The sequence below is a fragment of the Monodelphis domestica genome, chromosome 2 (genome assembly GCF_027887165.1).
Source record: "Monodelphis domestica isolate mMonDom1 chromosome 2, mMonDom1.pri, whole genome shotgun sequence".
Classification (NCBI taxonomy): Eukaryota; Metazoa; Chordata; class Mammalia; order Didelphimorphia; family Didelphidae; genus Monodelphis; species Monodelphis domestica.
The window spans coordinates 405,318,458-405,332,348 of NC_077228.1; positions in this window are offsets into that span (position 1 = coordinate 405,318,458).

Genomic DNA, 13,891 nt, shown 5'->3' on the forward strand with positions numbered 1-13,891 from the left:
TTGCCAACACTGACCTGCCTCTCCCAGCCTACATTCCATTTCTCCTTTGTCAACTAAGACCTCCCTTTTGGCTGCCAATTGGTAACCATAGAGACAGACAGGTTAGCAACCTCTTCCTCTGATGTCAGAGCAAAGAGGAAGTCAAACTTTCCAACACTGGAAGAAGTCTCTTGCTCCCAGTGAGGCTGCAACATCAAGGATTATTAGAAGAAACTGTTCTTCCATCTTTTTTCTTTCTATTTCCACTTTTGATAGAGAAACTGGAGGAATCTCATGAAGAATGAGTATGACTTTTAAATAGGTCAGTCACCATATCTGTAGCAGTCCATAGCTAAATACTCTTAAATACTTAAAACTTGACTTCCGGGTAATCATGGCTGCAATCTAGACACCACACGCTTCCTCTCCCCAATGCTGAACGAAATAGACTACATCAAAGGAGCATAAAAATCACCTTTGGAGGAACAGAAGGATTCCCCAGTACTCCCCAGTACACCACAGAGGAGAAGGTACGTGGAGTTTGAACATTTCCACACTATAATAAGAAGGAGGGAAAGCTTGCACAGAAATGTGAACTGAGCCGCCCTTCCCCCACCAAACCAGAGTGAGCTACCGGAGTGCTCACTGGGACAGCGACTAAGTGGGGAATGTCTCTGTCTGGGGGGGGTGCACTCCAGGGTCCTTGGGATCTGGGGACTGCCAGGAAAAAATGTCTCAGGGCGGTTTCACGGGAGAATCCTGTGCTGAGCACAAGGGGTCCTGTACTCCGGGTGGTTGTGCTGAGCATCTGGGCAGAGCTAAACACCAGGGCAGTTTGGCCATGATCAGGGGCCCAGTGTTCTAAGAAACCTCGGAGGCTGGGAAGAACTAGTCTGAGGCAACCTAAATTCACAGAAAACCCGCCCATATAACCCAGACCCCAGACCAAAAAGGAAAGGGGAATAAAACCACTAAAGGGATGGCTCACATGGCCCAAAATCAAGTCTCCAGGAAGAAAGGGAAAAAGGTGACTCTTGAAAACTTTTATGGTGGAAGTACCCAAGGAAAAGAAGAGAATGGGGATGAAATCCAAAAAAAAAAATCAGAGCATGCCTCCCAAAATGGAAACTATCAACAAGCTCTGGAAGATCTCAAACTGGAACTTATCCAAAAGATGGAAACCTGGAAAGAAAAATGGGAGAAAGAGATCAGCAGTCTGACAGATAAGACTGCTAAATTGGAAAAAGAGCTCGAAGCATCCAATAGAAGGGCAGACAAAGCTAAAAAGCAAAACCAGTCCCTAATGACCAGAATTAAGCAACTCGAAGAAAGTGAGATGATAAAACAGCAAGAATCAAAAAAGCAAACACAAAAAATTAATGAATTAGAAGAAAACATAAAATATCTCACTGAAAAGGTCACTGATTTGGAAAACAGAGGGAGAAGAGACAACCTCCAATTATCGGTCTCCCAGAAAAACCAGAGATAAACAATAAACTCGATATTATTCTACAGGAGATTATAAAAGAAAATTGCCCACACGTTCTGGAGCAAGGGGGCAAAATAGAAATAGAAAGGGTTCACAGAACACCCTCTATCGTAATTGCCAAATTCAAGAGCTTCCAAGAAAAGGAGAAAATCCTACAAGAAGCCAAGAAGAGGAGCTTCAGATATAAGGGGGCTCCCATAAGGATCACACATGACTTAGCGGCTAACACAGGAAGAGACCGCAAAGCATGGAACACGATATTTAGAAAGGCAAGAGAGCTGGGTCTCCAACCAAGAATCAACTACCCAGCAAAACTGACTATATACTTCCAGGGGAAAGTATGGGCATTCAACAAAATAGAAGATTTCCAAGCATTTGCTAAGAAAAGACCAGAACTTAGTGGAAAATTTGATATCCAAGCACAGAAAGCAAGAGAAACATGAAAAGGTAAATATGAAAGAAAGGGAAAAGGAGATAAATCTTCTATAAGGACTACATTTACATCAAATCATATATATTAATATGTGGGGAAAATGTTATGTGTAACTCTCAAAAATTGTATGCATCATAAGAGTAGTTAGAAGAAAAATGCATAGGGAAAGATTGGGGCATTAAGAAGATTTGGGGAAAGTGGGGGCAAAGAAAGGAAAAGGGAAGGGGGGACCATTGATAACACTAAGATTTACTTCAAGAAATAGGGGGGGGGGACTTAATAGAATAATCTTTCCCATATAAAGATACACATGGGAAGGGGAGGGGAAGAACTCTCATATGAGAAGGAGAGGAAGAGAGCATGAAGTGGAATTACTTATACCTTACTCTCAGTGAAATCAAATCTGAGAGGGAAGAACATCTAGATCCAGTGGGATCCTGAATTCTATCTTATCCATTAGGGCAAGAAAGAAAGGAAAATTAAGGAGGGGGAGGGAGGAGGGAGTACAAAAAGAGAGGGAAGGAGAGGGGGGAGGGGAAGGGAGCATAAAAAGGGAGGGGCTAGAAAGGGAAGCATCTCAAGGGAGGGGACTAGGGGGACTGACCTAAAGTAAATCACTGGTTCAAAAGGAGAAAGCTAAAGAAGAGTCAGAACTAGGGGAAGATATCAAAATGCCAGCGAATCCACAAATAACAATCATAACTTTGAACGTGAATGGGATGAACGTAGACAAATAGCAGATTGGATTAGAACCCAAAACCCTACCATTTGTTATCTTCAAGAAACACATATGAGGTGGGTTGACACTCACAAGGTTAGAATTTAAGGTTGGAGTAAGACCTTTTGGGCCTCAACTGATAGAAAGAAGGCAGGAGTTGCAATCATGATATCAGACAAAGACAAAGCACAAATAGACCCGATCAAAAGGGATAGGGAAGGTAAATATATTCTGTTAAAAGGGAGTATAGACAATGAGGAAATATCACTAATCAACATGTATGCACCAAATGGTATAGCATCTAAATTTTTAATAGAGAAACTAGGAGAATTGAATGAGGAAATAGACAGTAAAACCATATTAGTGGGAGACTTGAACCAACCACTATCAAATTTAGATAAATAAAAACAAAAAATAAACAAGAAAGAGGTAAAAGAGGTGAATGAAATCTTAGAAAAATTAGAGTTAATAGACATATGGAGAAAAATAAATAGGGACAAAAAGGAATACACCTTCTTTTCAGCATCACATGGCACATTCACAAAAATAGATCATACACTAGGTCACAGAAACATGGCACTCAAATGCAGAAAAGCAGAAATAATAAATGCAGCCTTTTCAGATCACAAGGCAATAAAAATATTGATCAGAAAGGGTACATGGAGAGCCACATCAAAATTAATTGGAAATTAAATAATATGATACTCCAAAATCAGTTAGAGAACAAATCATAGAAACAATTAATAATTTCATTGAGGAAAATGACAACAGCGAGACATCCTTTCAAACCTTATGGGATGCAGCCAAGGCAGTACTTAGAGGAAAATTCATATCCCTGAGTGCATATATTAACAAGTTATGGAGGACAGAGATCAAGGAATTGGAAATGCAAATAAAAAAACTTGAGAATGAACAAATTAAAACCCCCCAGAAGAAAACCATACTAGAGATCCTAAAAATTAAAGGAGAAATTAATAAAATCAAAAGTGACAGAACTATTGAGCTAATAAACAAGACTAGAAGCTGGTACTTTGAAAAAAACAGACAAAATAGACAAAGTACTGGTCAATCTAATTAAAAAAAGGAAAGAAGAAAGGCAAATTAACAGCATCAAGGACGAAAAGGGGGACAGCACCTCCAATGAAGAGGAAATTAAGGCAATCATTAAAAACTACTTTGCCCAACTATATGGCAATAAATATACCAACCTAGGTGATATGGATGAATATTTACAAAAATATAAATTGCCTAGACTAACAGAAGAAGAAATAGATTTCTTAAATAATCCCATATCAGAAAAAGAAATCCAACAGGCCATCAAAGAACTTCCTAAGAAAAAATCCCTAGGGCCTGATGGATTCACCAGTGAATTCTATCAAACATTCAAAGAACAGCTAACTCCAATTCTATACAAACTATTTGACATAATAAGCAAAGAGGGAGTTCTACCCAACTCCTTTTATGACACAAACATGGTACTAATTCCAAAGCCAGGCAGGCCAAAAACAGAGAAAGAAAATTATAGACCAATCTCCCTAATGAATATAGATGCAAAAATCTTAAATAGGGTACTAGCAAAAAGACTCTAGCAAGTGATCAGAAGGGTCATCCACCATGATCAAGTAGGATTTATACCAGGGATGCAGGGCTGGTTCAATATTAGGAAAACCATCCACATAATCGACCATATCAACGAGCAAACCAACAAAAATCACATGATTATTTCAATAGACGCAGAAAAAGCCTTTGATAAAATAAAACACCCATTCCTACTAAAAACACTAGAAAGCATAGGAATAGAAGCGTCGTTCCTAAAAATAATAAACAGTATATATCTAAAGCCATCAACTAATATCATCTGCAATGGGGATAAACTGCATCCATTCCCATTAAGATCAGGAGTGAAACAAGGATGCCCATTATCACCTCTATTATTTGACATTGTATTAGAAACACTAGCAGTAGCAATTAGAGAAGAAAAAAAAATTGAAGGCATTAAAATAGGCAAGGAGGAGACCAAATTATCACTCTTTGCAGATGACATGATGGTCTACTTAAAGAAACCTAGAGATTCAACCAAAAAGCTAATCGAAATAATCAACAACTTTAACAAAGTTGCAGGATACAAAATAAACCCACATAAGTCATCAGCATTTCTATATAATTCCAACACAGCTCAGCAGCAAGAACTAGAAAGAGAAATCCCATTCAAAATTACCTTAGACAAAATAAAATACTTAGGAATCTATCTCCCGAGACAAACACAGGAACTATATGAACACAACTACAAAACACTTTCCACACAACTAAAACTAGACTTGAACAATTGGAAGAACATTAACTGCTCATGGGTAGGACGAGCCAATATAATAAAAATGACCATCCTACCCAAACTCATCTATCTATTTAGTGCCATACCCATGGAACTTCCAAAATTTTTTTTTACTGATTTAGAAAAAACCATAACAAAGTTCATTTGGAAGAACAAAAGATCAAGGATATCCAGGGAAATAATGAAAAAAAAATACAAAGGAAGGGGGTCTTGCAGTCCCAGATCTCAGACTATATTATAAAGTAGCGGTCATCAAAACAATTTGGTACTGGCTAAGAGACAGAAAGGAGGATCAGTGGAATAGACTGGGGGCAAGCAACCTCAGCAAGACAGTATATGACAAACCCAGAGATCCCAGCTTTTGGGACAAACATCCACTATTTCATAAAAACTGTTGGGAAAATTGGAGGACAGTGTGGGAAAGATTAGGTTTAGATCAACACCTCACACCCTACACCAAGATAAATTCAAAATGGATGAATGACTTAAACATAAAGAAGGAAACTATAAGAAAATTAGGCGAACACAGAATAGTATACATGTCAGACCTTTGGGAAGGGAAAGACTTCAAAACCAAGCAAGAATTAGAAAGAGTTACAAAATGCAAGTTAAATAATCTGGATTACATCAAATTAAAAAGTTTTTGTACAAACAAAACCAATGTAACCAAAATCAGAAGGGTAGCAACAAATTGGGAAACAATCTTCATAAAAACCTCTGATAAAGGTTTAATTACTCAAATTTACAAAGAACTAAATCAATTGTACAAAAAATCAAGCCATTCTCCAATTGATAAATGGGCAAGAAACATGAACAGACAGTTCTCAGCCAAAGAAATCAAAACTATTAATAAGCACATGAAAAAGTGCTCTACATCTCTTATAATCAGAGAGATGCAAATCAAAACAACTGAGGTATCACCTCACACCTAGCAGATTGGCTAACATGACAGCTATGGAAAGTAATGAATGCTGGAGGGGATGTGGCAAAGTTGGGACATTAATGCATTGCTGGTGGAGTTGTGAATTGATCCAGCCATTCTGGAGGGCAATTTGGAACTATGCCCAAAGGGTGATAAAAGACTGTCTGCCCTTTGATCCAGCCATAGCACTGCTGGGTTTGTACCCCAAAGAGATAATAAGGAAAAAGACTTGTAAAAGAATATTCATAGCTGCACTCTTTGTGGTGGCCAAAAATTGGAAAATGAGGGGATGCCTGTCAATTGGGGAATGGCTGAACAAATTGTGGTATATGTTGGTGATGGAATAGTATTGTGCTAAAAGGAATAATAAAGTAGAGGAATTCCATGGAGACTGGAACGATCTCCAGGAAGTGATGCAGAGCGAAAGGAGCAGAACCAGGAAAACATTGTACACAGAGACTGATACATTGTGGTACAATTGAAGGTGATGGACTTCTCCATTAGTGGCAATGCAATGTCCCTGAACAATCTGTAGGGATCTAAAAAAATACTATCCACAAGGAGAAGATAAACTGTGGGAGTAAAAACACCGAGGAAAAGCAACTGCTTGACTACAGGGGTGGAGGGGATATGACTGAGGAGAGACACTAAATGAACACTCTAATGCAAATACCAACAACAGGGAAATGGGTTCAAGTCAAGAAGACATGTGATAACCAGTGGAATCATGGGTCGGCTATGGGAGAGGGAAAGGTGGTGGGAGGGGTGGCGGGGAGGAAAAGAAAATGATCTTTGTTTCCAGTGAATAATGTTTGGAAATGACCAAATAAAATAATGTTTAAAATTAAAAAAATAAGAACTTAAAAAAATAAAAACCCAGTAGAACTTCATGTTGGCTACAGGAAGGGGTGGAGGGAGAGTAGGGAAAGAATCTGAACCTTGTAACCATCAGAAAATATTCAAAAGTAATTAATTAAATAAAAATTTCCAAATAAAAATTTTAAATTAAATAAAAAAAATACTTAAAACTTAAGAGATGAACAAGATTTTAAAATTGGAATTTCACAAGATCACACATTTAGAGACCCAAGAGACTTTTGAGGGCAACTATGGCTAACCTAAGGGTCATACTGCTGACTGTAATAATAACTAGCACTTATAAGGTTTGTAGAACACTTCTATATTTTCATTTGATCCTCTCGATATCCCTTTGAGGTTCATGCTGTTGTTATCTCCATTTTACAAATGAGGAAACTGAAGCTGAGTGAAATAAATGAATGATTTAGGGTTACACAGTAGCAGATATCTGAGGCAGGATTCAAACTCTGGTCATTTTGATGCCAACACTATCCTGTAACCAAGATGATACAGTGCTAGAGCATCAGGTGTGGAGTATGGAAGACTTGATTTCAAAACCAATTTATACACCTGGGTAAGTCTTAACCTCTGTCTTAGTCTCCTTAATTGTAAAATTGGGATCACCTACCTCTTAAGGCTGTTGTGAAAATTAAAATGAGATAATATTTGTAAAAAGTACTTAGCATAGTATCTGGCACACAGTAGGTGATACCTATATAAAATGTTTACTTCCTTTCCTTTCCCCCCTATCCTCTCACTATGATGGGTTGGGGGCAGGATATGAACCCAAGGCTTCATAACATCAAGTTACAAATCATGATCCACTAGACCATCCTCCCTCTCAGGATTTAGAAGAACATTTAGTTCAAGTCAAAATGCCCAAGTTGGAATCTTGCTTCGGAATGTTATAGGAGGGGTCAACTAGGTGGTTTAGTGGATTAAGAGCCAGGTTCAGAGACAGGAAATCCTAGGTTTAAATTTGGCCTCAGATACTTCCTAGCTGTGTGACCCTGGGCCACTCATTTAACCCCCATTGCCAAGCCCTTCCCACTCTTCTGCCTTGGAACCAATACACAGTGTTGATTCTAAGATGGAAGAAAAGATTTTATTAGAGAAAAATAAGAGAAAGTTACAGGAGGGTAGATTTAGCTCTGGAAGCAAGGGTGTCTTGGAGTCAGTTTGAGAGCTAATTGTTAAATCTTTCAGGGTGGCCATTTATGTACATCTCCTAAATCAGGATTTATTGTTTTGTTGCTTGTCAAAACTTAAGAAAGTGATGGAGAAAATGTTAATGTTACAGATTAAACTTAAAATGCATCATGGGTTCATTCTCCCTCCCAATAGTTCTTATTACTAAACATTGATTAGTACACCCAAGTGTTTGCCTCTGTGGTTGGTAGGGGAAAAGGTTATAATGGAGTGGATCAGTGTTCAGGGAGAACTAGCGCCTCTAATGGGAGGACTTGCCAAAGCCTTTTCAGGGCTGCTCATCCACCTCTGCTGTCTTCCTTTCACCCAACTCTTATCTGTGGCTCCAAGAAGCTACACACAGTGGCCACACCTGGGTAAAACCCACTGAGCACATGTGCTAAACCAGGTTGAGGGTAACCAAGAGGCTTCAAACCCATTGGTGAGATAGGGGAATGTCTACCCCTAGAGCATGTATACTTCTCCCAGTGGAATGGGCAGATGAGAACAATTTGTCCCCAAAGCCATGAAGGCAGCTGAAGCAGGCACTGTGGATCACTTAGAGCTTGGTCATATGTGAAAGATGCTGAGATCATCCACTTTATCTCAGGCCATCATCTTGAGTTTTGTCTTGCTTTCTGGACTTGAATGACCCTAGAAGAGAAAGTGAGGATGATGATGCAATTCTGTCTCATTTAAATCCAATTCATGCACAAATCAAAACATCACTCCATGATGTCATTCATCCCCCTCAAAAATAGACAAAGAAGTTTAGTTTAAATATAAAATGCCAATTGGTTATAATTGTTTAAAGTTGAACTCTTGAGCAATTATTATATTTAAAGTACTGAAGTAGGGGTATGGGGGAGGGGTTAAGGAGTCAAGAAATAGAACAAGATAGTCTGTTTTCTTAGAAGGTAGCTAATCAAAAAGGACTTATGAAAAATGCTTTCTTTGGATTTTATAAGCAAATTAAGAAAAAAGGAATATGTAAAACTCAGCATAGAATGTTGTGGAGATTTGACTAGTAGAGTTCCTTTTATCTCTGTGAATTTCAAAACTATTCCACCCTAATCAGACCATTCTTTAGAAAATCTGATTTAGTTATTCCCTGATCAATAACAATAGAGATACTTGGAATAACAGAATCAAGTCTTAGAAACTACATTTCCCCTCCCTTCTTAGTTTAACATGATTAGGAAGGTCTGAATAAAACTCAAGATTTAATTATCTGAGATGGCCTTCAACAGACATGTGCAAAAAAAGGACATACCTCTGGATGGTCCTAAGTCAAGCTTGAGTCACCATTAGCACATGTGAGATGCAGGAAGTGAGATAGAGAACAGCCTCAGCCTCTGGAGTTCTTGTGACTTCCTGTGGAGAGGGATAGAGTTTAGTTCGAGCCTGGAGCTTGAGCTTGGAGGAGCCCCGCAGAAAGCTTTCATTCAGACCAGTCACATGAGTGACCCCTTTCTCTGCCTTGGCTTTCCAAGGCCTTAACGCCAGCTCTGGCTCAGCCTGAGCCAAAGTGGTTCTGAGTTAAACTCCTTTCCTTCTCTCCCTCTCTCTCCCTCTCCCCCCCCTCTAATATTTTCTTCCTCCTATTGTAATTAAATCACCATAAAAATTTGGCTGCTGACTTGGGTATTTTATTATTTGGGATTTCCCTTGGTAACCATTTAAATTTATATTTTTTCAGTCTCAACCATAATTTTAACCCTTACATCTCCCAACATGAAGAACACTGACAGGCTGTTTTATGCACCAAAACATTAAAAATTTTTTTAATATCCTGTTCTTGTTGTTGTTCAACCATTTCAGACATGTCTGACTCTTTTTGACCCCATTTGGGATTTCTTTCCCAAAGATACTGGAGTAGTTTGCCATTTCCTTCTTTAGCTCATTTTACAGATTAGGAGACTGAGGCAAACAGGCTTAAGTGACTTGCCCAGGGTCACAAAGCTAGTAAGTATCTGAAGCTGGCTTTCCTAACTCCAGTCCCATCCACAATATAATCTAGCTGCCCTATCCTATTCTTACATTTCCAAAATTTCTTCCACTATTCTTATCCTTTTGAAACTCATATAATAAAGACTATTTTAAAAAAGGAAAAATATAAAAAGAGAAAGTAAAAAAATTGAACAAAATTGCTTAATCAATTGAAAAGTATATGAATATATGCAAATGTCACAGCCATGGACTTTTTATCTCTGCAAAGGAGTAGTGGTGGGAGTGTCTTTTCCTATTTCTTCTTTGGGGTCATATTTGTTTTTTGTAATTTTGCAATATTGACTTTTGATTATTTTGTAGTTGTTATTCCATTTACATTGTTGTAGACAATTCTGGTTTTGCCTCTTGAATTCTGCATCATTTTATATAGAATTTCCTTAGCTTGTTTTTTTCATTATAGTTGTCATTTCTTCCAATATTTTAATTTATAACACAATTTGTTTAGCCATTCTCCAATTGATGAGCATTATTACCTTGCCATAGAGAAGTTTATTTCCCATCACTAACTTGTCTCATTTGAAGAAATCTTCTTGCAAGGTAGGTTATATAGAGAACAAAGATTACCTAGGCAGAAACAGGCAAACAGTCCTGAGTCCCACTTTCCCCATTTAGAGGTGTTGACTATCTTCCTTGAAATATTCTCGTACCATCCTCTCACTCCTATAAACTACTTCCAGTTCCTTAACATAAGTCTTGAAGCTTACTTCTTCGCTAACACCCTTACTGTAAATGTTGGGGAAATTCAGAGTCTACTAAATGAAAGATGAGAACTTCACAGGGATAGTTCATCCATCTCTAAGAAGGCAGCATTTATTTAACTTCATCAGATGTAAAGTGGAAACAAAGGCTGTGTAACCTTACTCGAATCAGTCTGTAGGAATTTGTTAAACCTTTACTGTGTACCAAACTATTCTAGGTATGGGAATATAAATACCAAAACAAGATCGTCCCTCCCCTGAAGGAGCTTCCATCTTTCCTCAAGGATCATGTTCTATTGCTTCCTAAATCCCTTTGGGTTTAGCTCACTGGATGTCTGCTACATGAAGCCTTTTTAAAATTTCTTCACTTAGTGCTCCTCCACACCCTAATTACTTTGCATTCATTTTTTGTATATCTTTTATTTGCTTTTCTTTAAACATGTCCTGCCCCATAATGGAATGGCATCTCTTTGATCTTTGCTGGTAGGAGTAGTCTCCTGAATGTAGAAAAGGCCTGGTAGTTGAATTTCATTGAATAATTGCCATATGTAAATATCATGGAAGCATCAGGAAGCTAGGAATTCTTCTAAGAATTAAAAAGGGCCAATGAATCCATTTGCCCTAGGAATTTAGACCAGTCATAGAAAAATAAAAAGATTCTAGAATCAAGAATTTAAAAACATTAAAAAACATTAACATATTAATAAAATTTTGGGATATTAGTAGTATCATAACATCCATTGTTGATATGTCATTGGAACGGGCTAATGAAAGTCATCACAGGATAGGTGATTTATTTTTTTAAAAATCACTTATAAGATTTAAATATCTGATAGAATTAATTAACTCTATCAACTCTATCACTGCAGTTAAATAACTGCAATGGAAGCTCTTTTGACTTTGGTATTAGGTAAACAACTCAATAACCTAGGCTGCCATGTTGCATATGGTTTTCAATGGTTATAGTTTTATTTTGATTCTGCAGGGTAATCATCAAATTATTCTCTTTTGCACTCCTTTAGCATTTTTGTTTTGTTTTCTTTGTATTTTTTTAAAAAAAAGTATTATTGATGCTCTTTTGGGGGGGAATTTTGCTAACCATCCTGCCCATTAAGCTCTCTTTCCCTTTGTAACAAACATGTCTAGGCTAGCAAAACAAATTAGCATATTGATTTAAAAAAAAGAAATCCTATTTATTGAATGGATTTTTTTATAACTTAATTTTTATTTTTTTCAATCTGGGTTATACATGTGTTATTATGCAAAAGATATTTCCATATTATTTATTTTTGTAAATAAATGATCTCATAAAACCAAAACCCCAAATAATAAACTCAAATAAACAAGTAAAAAATTGTATGCTTTTATCCACTTTCCAACTCCACCAGTTTTTTCTGTGGAGGTAGATAACATTCTTGGTCATAAGTCCCTCAGAATTATCCTGGAACATTGTATCAGCACATTGCTTTTGATTAAATATCTAGATTAGACAATTCTATTCCATTCTTTAAAAAATACAATTATAGTTGGAAGAGATAATCCAATGAATTTTTGATACCTATAAAAATTACATAGAATCATAGAATTTTAAAGCTGGAAATTATTGAAGGGAATCTAGCAACTGGAAGAGCTCTTTGGTACTGAGAAGGTAGGAGAGAATGCTGAAAGGTAAAAAGAATTTGAAAAGAGAGCCTGGAGTGGGATGGGGGATATACACCAAGATAAATTGTGTATAATTCACAGTTCTGCCTAGATTGGTCCTATTGTCAGTAGGGTCATTTTTTTGCCTATTTTTCCTCAGATTGCAGGACCTAGGGACTAGCATTTAAAAGGTGCTTAAACATGTTTTTTGAACTTAGCTACCACATCAATCAAATGGGTGATAGGTCTTTGGAGAAAGAAGAAGCAAAAATTAAAATCTTGAAAAAATGTAAATTTAAAGGTTTTGTTTTGTTTTTTAAAATAAAAAGAACCCTTAAAATATACAAATGTGATTTTTGAAACCCAAACATGAAAAATGGCAACTAAAGAATAAAGGCTTTGAATATTAAAAAAAAAAGAAAAAAGAAAAACCACTATACTGTACAGATTGAGAAATGTTTGTCAAAGAAGTCTATGTAGTGCCAACAGATGGGGGAAGAGAGTTTTCTTTCAAATTTCATCATGTAAGTACAGTCATGGATGACTCTAGACTTGTCTGGATTGTAGACTTATTTGATGGAATCTTTGTGGGAAACATTTACCCCTCACTTCCTTTACAAGCCAAGACCCACAAAGTTGGAAATAGTAGCTCAGTAGCTGGCTGCTTAGGGATAGTGCTTAATTATAAGGAATAGCTTTTATTTAGTTAGAAAAGTATCATTTTAGGTCTTCCTACTGCTATTATCTGTGAACCGTGTTGTATGATGCTAGATGTGATGATGAACTAGGTGTAAGCGGAAATAAAGTTCATATAATTTTCCTTAAATTTAAAGTACAGGATTTACAAAAATCATGGAAAATGACTTTTTATAAAAGTTTCTCTTCTTGGAAACATTTCGATTGGCAGATTTCATGTATTTCTAGAAGTCACTGCTTCTTGGTTCTTGCTGTTTTAAATAGCAATTCGCTTCTTGTTTATAGAGGAAGAGATGCTTCCAGGTCTAGTTAGCTGATTCTTTTGCTGTTGTTGAGTTGTTTTTCTGTTGTGTAGAACTCTTTGTGACCCTATTTGGGGTTTTCTTGGCAAAGATACCAGAGTGGTTTGCTATCTCCTTTCCCAGCTCATTTTACACATGAGGAAATTGAGGTAAACAGGGTGAAGCAACTTGCCCAGGGTCATACTATAAATCCAAATTTAGAAGTCAGGAAGATGTCTTCTGACTCCTAGCCCAGCACTCTATCTGCTATTCCACTATAGCAGATTCTGTCTTGAGGAAAAGCTCAGTAAAGGGGCAGATCCAGGAGAGGGAACATTCCTGACTTTAGTTCCTCAATTAAAAGGGGTTAATCAATAATTACCAATTATTAAGCTCCTATGAGGAGTTGGGCACTATGCTAGGCACCAGGGAAATATACAAAGAACAAAACAGAGAAGCAAGTAGACCATCCATGAAACACTTTGTTTCTGGGGGAGGGTATAAATTGCCAATTTAAAATGAGATTAGAATGATGAGCAAGTCAGAGTATCATAGTGGATGTTAGTATGAAATATGGGGAGTGAGGAGAAAGAAAGAAAGTTGTGGAAAGAATTTTAAAAAGTACAAAGCAAGTTGTCTATGTGAG